We start from the raw sequence: 7227 nt of genomic DNA, 5'->3' as shown, positions 1-7227 counted from the left end.
GTCAGGTATTCTGTGTTGTTGTTGGCAGAGCTCTTTACTACACGTCCACCCAATCCACCATCTTGTTTGTTCTCTCCTTTCTGATTTTTTAAAAAAAAACATTCAGTGTTACCTTGTTCTGTTCAAATGACTGTCTCTTGATCTATATACAGGTTCCTCACAAGCACTATTAAGTGTTCTGGAATACCCATTCTTCACAATGTTATCCATAGTTTATGATTCAACATTTGAAAGCCTTTTCACAGCATCCTGGTATGGCACTGTAAGAAAAGCACTGGACTACTAACTTCAATTTCAGTGGTTCAAACCTACCAGCCCCTCCTTCAAAACCTATTCAGGGTTGCTATGAGTTGAAACTTACTTGATGGCACTTAAGAACTTAAAAACATTATCCATAGTTTGTTGTGATCCACACAGTTGATTGTCTTTTCATAATAAATAAAGCACAAGTAAACATCTTTTTTATATTCTCTGCTTTCATCCAAAATCCATCTAATGTTAGCAACGATATCCCTAGTTCCACATCCTTTTCTGAATCTGACTTGAATTTCTGGCAGCTCTTTGTTGGTGTACTGCTGTAACTGTTTTTAAATTATCTTCAGCCAAAATTTACTCACATGTAATATTAATGTTACTGTCCAATGGTTTCTGCATTCCATTGGATCACCTTTCTTTGGAATGGGTACAAATATGGATTTCCTCCAATTCAGGTATATATCTTCCAAACTTCTTCCATAGGGAAGTGAGCACCTCTAGCAATGTATCAGTTTGTTGAAACATTTCAATTTGTGTTCCATGAATTCCTGAAGGCTTATATTTCGCCAATGCCTTCAGTGCAGTTTGGACTTCTTCCTTCAATATCATCGGCTCTTGATCATATGCTACCTCTTCAAATGGTCAAACATTGATTAGTTAGTTTTGATACAGTGACTCTATGTATTCCTTCCATCTTCTTTTGATGCTTCCTGCTTCATTCAGTATTTTGTCCATTGCTGTTAGTGCTGTCAAGTTGGTTCTGATTCATAGCGATCCTGTATAGGGTTTCCAAGGCTTTAAATCGAGGGAGCAGAAAGCCTCATCTTTCTCTTGCTGTTTTAGGCCATGTTTTCTAGAGAATCAAAATCAGTGAAATAGATAGATAGATAGATAGATAGATAGATAGATAGATAGATATAGGTGTATTCATTATCAAAGAAATGGCTTACAATTGTACAGTCCCAAGTCCCCAGCAGAAGAGTAATAATATTAAGAGCCTTTCCCACGTGTCCATTAATATTGGAAGCCGGCCACACCCCCAAGGAAGCATCCTTTTAATTGATTGTCTGCACATAGCTACTCTTCATAGAGTTAACTATGCCAGTATTAGGTTTCACCACCATGGGAATAAGCACGTCTCAACTGCTAAACTTCTGGAAACCCTAGCCTAGTCAAGTTGACACAAAACCCTAACTATTACACTCCACCTTTCAACTTAAAATCTATAAATGATATGCATAATCTCTAAATAAAAAGAACTATCAAGTCATACTTGCACCTAACAAAAACTCAAACATGCACAACTGAAAACACACGGATCCCATTTACATCTTATATGTCACAATCAACAAAGCAAAAAACATGTGATGTACATACAACAAAGAAAACATGTATATGTTCATTTAAATGTCCAAAGGGCACACTGCAAGCCAACTTCCTGTCCGTAGGCACACAGCCTTACTCAGTCCATTGGCCGTGTCCAAAGGTGCTCTGTCTCTCCATGTCACCTGTTCTATCACTGTCTTTGCTGTCACCGCTTTTCCAAGCAGGAGTCTCAAGCTCCACTCATGCTCTTCCTTCTTGATGGTCCTGGGATCCTCTGTTCCTGAAATGAAAGATAACTACTCCCACTTTTAGTTACACATCTTCTACAATGACAATTGTGACAATCACAATTAATCCTGTTAGCAATTATTCAAAATTGAATCATAAAATCTTATCAGCATCATCCCCCACCCCCTTTCAACAGACCCATCTGGAAAAGAGGAAAACTAGCCAGTGGGGATTCTACTATACCATATTCATTCTAAAACTAAGTACACCCATTGTTGTTGTTAAGTGCCATTGAGTTGGTTCCGACCCTTAGCGACCCTGAACAGGGTTTCTGAGGCCGTAAATCTTTACAGGAGCAGAAAGCCTCATATTTCTCCAGCGGAGCAGCTGGTAGTTTCAAACTGCTGACCTTGCAGTTCACAGCCCTATTTGTAACCACTACGCTACCAGAGCTCCTAAGTACACCCATGGAAGCTTCTAAACCAGCCACTTTAAGCATTTGTAGCTGCGCATTTTTGATAGCCAATTTCTAAATTGCCTGTCCCTATCAACCCAGCACAGTGAGGAGACAAGCATGTTCCTTGATCTGAAGAAACTTTCATTCCTGTTGGAATTTTGAGCAACTGCATCCATAAGCAAAAGTCTAGTCAAATAAATTACAGCAATTGACATTTACAGTATCAAACATCTTTATTGTCATCTGGTTAGGCTCTGGTCAGCTCAAGCTAATCAGATGGGTACCAGCAGCAAGTTTGGGACTTCACACATACCTGCCTACACTTCAAACCAGATGGCCCCATCACTTTTCAGTCCTAACCCCAATGGGGACAGGAAAATGGAGTTATAGAAGAGAAAATAAAAGGAAGACATAAAAATAACCCTTGGAGAAACCAGGAAGAGAGAAGGTGAAAAGAGGCAGAGTAGAGAGTAGTAAAGAAATATCAAAAGGGAAAAAGTAAAATAATAATATAATAATAATAAACAGAAGAAAGAAAATGAGAAACAGAAGAAAAGAGGGGAAAACAAAAGCAGAGATAAAAAGGATAAACTCCAAGGGAATGGAAAGAGAAGAAGAAAGAATAAATAAACAAGAACAATGAAACAACAAAAGAAAAGACAAAAACTTTTGTCCAACAGTGTAGCTGTTGGACCTGGAGAGGAGAAAACTCTGGTTGTAGAAGTGCTATGACAGCGGAGTTCCTGGACTAGGAGTTCTTCTCAGCCTCGGTGTTCTCTATATTCAGGGCACTCCGTCCAGAAATAGTTCATGGAGACCCTTGATGGAGCTGGTTTCAGTGTCTATTAGAACCACAGGGCAGCTGGGGGCAGGGTGACTCATTAAATACTGGTCTGAAGTCCTGGTGTGATGCTGTGGGTTAATACGCCAGACTGCAAAGCCATTAGAACTGCAAGGTTGGTGGTGCAAGCTCACCAGCTGCTCCTCGGAAACCCTATACAGGGTTGCTGTGGGTTGGAATTGACTTGACGGCACTTCCCAACAACTGGTGTCTCTGCGTGTTCTATAGGTCCGAAGTCAGTCCCACCTGAATCCAGGCACCAGAATGGCACATCTGAGCTGTGCAGCCAGCCCTCACACTGCCTCACACTAGCTCTGAATTCCTGGAGAGCAGGGGCTGTACTGGGAGTACTTTGGGGCAAACTGGTCACCAGGAGAGCATGGAAGAAAAGAAGGAACCACACCTTTCCTTCCAGTTGTCTGTGTGACTCTGCTGTGCCAGGCCGCCATCTGTTGCTGAAGCTGCCCACAAAGCTTCAAGATAGCACACCACAACTGGGTGGCCATTCACCAGTCTCCCTCTTTCGCCATCTTTGCTCAGCTTCTCCTCTAAGCAAGCAATCCACGTCTCTAACCTTTCTTCAGAAGTTCAGGGTTCCAGGAATTTCATCTTGTATGGAGTCCTGGTGTGGCGCTGTGGGTTAATGCGTCAGACTGCAGAGCCAATTAAACTGCAAGGTCGGCGGTTCAAGTTCACCAGCTGTTCCTCAGAAACCCTATACAGGGTCGCTATGGGTCAGAATCGACTCGATGGTACTTAACAACAACAACAAATCTTTGTTGTAGAGGGTCCTTATAGTACATCTGCCGAGTCCCCCATTTTACTGGAAGTCCAAGATAGATCTGAAATGCTCTTTTTGGTGGTGAATGAGACACCATTCCTCTTCAATTTGTCATTCCCTATATATGAGTAGACCATATGATTGTCTGATTCAAAATGGCCAATACCAGTCCACTGCAGCTCATTAATGCCTAGGATATTGATCTTCATGAGTTCCATTTCATTTATGACATGTTCCAGATTTCCTAGATTCATACTTTGTGCATTCCATATTCCAATGATTGATGGATATTAGCAGTTGTTTCTCCTCATTTTGAACTGTGCCCCATGAGCAAATAATGACAGCTTTGCTCCATCCACATCATTAAGCCAACTCTACTTTGAGAAGGCAGTCCGTTCCCCTGTTGTGTCTTGAATGCTTTCCAACCTGAAGACCCCATCTTCTGGCAGTTTATCAGACAACGTTCTACTGCTATTTATAAGGTTTTCAGTAGCTAAACTTTCAGAAGCACTCCACGTCTCCTTCTTCCTAGTCTATCTTAGTCAGGAAGCACTGCTGAAATCTAACCCTGCTCGTATTTAAAATACCAGCATAACTTCTAGCATCACAGAAACATGCAAGTCACCGTAGTATGACAAACTGACACACAAGTGGTGGCCATAGGATGGTCTAAAGGCCTTTTCTTAGAACTTGGGTGTTTGCAGACATCCTTCAGCCTCCGTCCATATTGGTCCCACCATTCATGCACCTCAGCCCTGCACACCATAAAAAACCAGTTGCTGTCAAGTTGATTCTGACTCTTGCTAGCTCTATAGGATGGAGAAGACTTGCTCCATAGGGTTCCAAGGCTGCAAACCTTTACAGAAGCAGACTCATCTTTCTCCGGTGAGTGGCTGGTGGGTTTGAACTACTGACCTTTTGGTAATAGCCTAGTGTTAACCAGGGCTTCTTCTGCTGTTCCACAAATATGTTGTGCAGTAGAATTGTGCATCAAGATGGCCCTGCCATCTTGCCTTCCACAGTTGGGTCACTGTCTAGGATGTCCTCATCTTCCATGGATTAACTGCTCTTATCTCAGAAGTCTTAAGTCAGATCTGGTGCTCTCTGAAGTCCCTACCTGAGGGGTGCTATGTATGCTCTTTGATACCACACTGGGTCTTCGGGAAGACAATCTAATTAAAAACGCAGGTTGGTTCCGCTCCTAGTTCTGCCATTTATCAGCTGTAGGACGTGGGCAATTCCCTTGACTTCTCTGAGGCTCACTTTGCATCTCTGAAGCAGAGCAAATACTGTGATCTATTCCATTGAGTTACTGAAGGGGTCGAAGCAGGCCACGGACACAAAGTGCCTGCAATGTGGTCAGGTGCTCATCTGCTCACGCCATGGTTGTGACCTGAATGCTGACTCGGCGCTAGGCTCTGTGCTGGGCATCAGATATGAGCCAGGACTGGACCAAGAGCAGATGTGAAACTCACAATTACACCAATTAGTCACCATCTGTTGTTAAGGAGCACCTCACTTAGTTTTCACTTGTCAGAAGGGCTCAATCCCTGGAGAGGGGCATCATGCTTGGTCAAGTAGAGGGTCAGGGAAAAAAGAAAGATCCTCACAGAAGCTGCAACAATGGGCTCAAGCACAGCAACAGTTGTAAGGGTGATGCCGGACTGGGAAACATTTGTTCTGAATACATGGGGTTGCTATGAACCCGAGATGACACGTTGTTGTTGTTGTTGTTAGATGCCATCAAGTCGGTACCAACCCATAGCAACCTTATGCACAGCAGAACGAAACACTGCCCTATCTTGGGCCAGCCTCACTATTGTTGCCACGCTTGAGCCCATTGATGCTGCCACTTGGCCAATCCATCTCATTCGGGGTCTTCCTCTTTTTCTCTGATCCTCCACCTTACCAAACATGATATGCTTGTTCAGCGACTGGTCCCTCCTGACAATATGTCTGAAGTATGAGAGATAAAGTTTGGCCATCCTGGCCTCCAAGGAGCACTCTGGCTGCACTTCATCCAACACAGATCTATTTGTTCTTTTGGCAGCCCATGGCACTTTCAATATTCTCTTCCAACACCATAACTCTTCTACCATCTTCCTCATTCACTGTCCAGCTTTCGCAGGCATATGAGGTTATAGAAAATACCATGGTTTGGGTCAGATGTCCTCAAGCTGACATCTTTGTTCTTCAACACTTTAAAAAGGTCTTGTGCAGCAGATTTGCCTAATGCAATATGTCGTTTGATTTCTTGACTGCTGCTTCCATGAGTGTTGGTAGCATCAATAGTTGATCCAAAAAGAATGAAGTCCTTGACAATTTCAATCTTTTCTCCATTGATAAGAATGTTGTTTATGGGTCCAGTGGTAAGGATTTTTGTTTTCTTTACAATGAGATGCAATCCATACTGAAGGCTGTGCTCTTTGATCTTCATCAGTAAATGTTTTAAGTCCTCTTCACTTTCAGCAAGCAAGGTTGTATCATCTGCATATCACAGGTTGTTAATGAGTCTTCCTCCAATCCTGACGCCATGTTTTTCTTCATAGAACCCAGATTCTTGGATTATTTGCTTAGCATACAGGTTGAATAAGTATGGTGAAAGAATACAACCCTGTCGCACACCTTTCTTAATTTTAAACCATTCAGTGATGATGTAAGGACACCTAATTTCAGCAGTAGCCAACTACTGATGACTCTAATTGGGGTGATGTACCACCCTCCTGGAGTGTAGCACTGTGGGTTAATGTGCTAGACTGCAATGTCAGTTTGAACCACAAGGTTGGTGGTTCAAGCTTACCAGCTGCTCCTCGGAAACCATATACAGGGTTGCTGTGAGTTGGAACCAACTCGACTGCACTTAACAACAACAATCCCCACCCTCCTACTCTACTCTCCAGTACCTACCCTTAGCCTTGACTTTGTAGCTGTTGGGGGAAGGATCTAAATCTGACTTCTGTCTGCAATGTCAGGCCTTGAGTCATGGCACCGATGAGCATTAATGTTCCTTAAGCTGAACCAAACCAAACAAAACCAACCTACTGCCATCGAGTCGTTTCTAACTCTTAGCGACCCCATAGGACAGAGCAGAACTGCCCTGCGGGGTTCCCAAGACTGTCGTCTTTATGGAAAAAGTCTATTACAGCTTTCTCCGGAGGAGCAGGTGGTGGGTTTGAACTGCCAATGTTTTGTTAAGTAGCTGAGCACTTTGACCACTGCACAACCACAGTTCCTTTAAGTTGAGCCTATGGTGGCTAGTATGTGACAGGGACCGTTCTAAACACTTTACAAAGAATTAACCATTTATCTTAACAACACTATGAAGCCTGTACTATTATC

The sequence above is a fragment of the Chrysochloris asiatica genome, unplaced genomic scaffold, assembly GCF_000296735.1.
Source record: "Chrysochloris asiatica unplaced genomic scaffold, ChrAsi1.0 scaffold00023, whole genome shotgun sequence".
In the NCBI taxonomy this organism is placed as follows: Eukaryota; Metazoa; Chordata; class Mammalia; order Afrosoricida; family Chrysochloridae; genus Chrysochloris; species Chrysochloris asiatica.
This window is presented reverse-complemented; position numbering follows the sequence as displayed.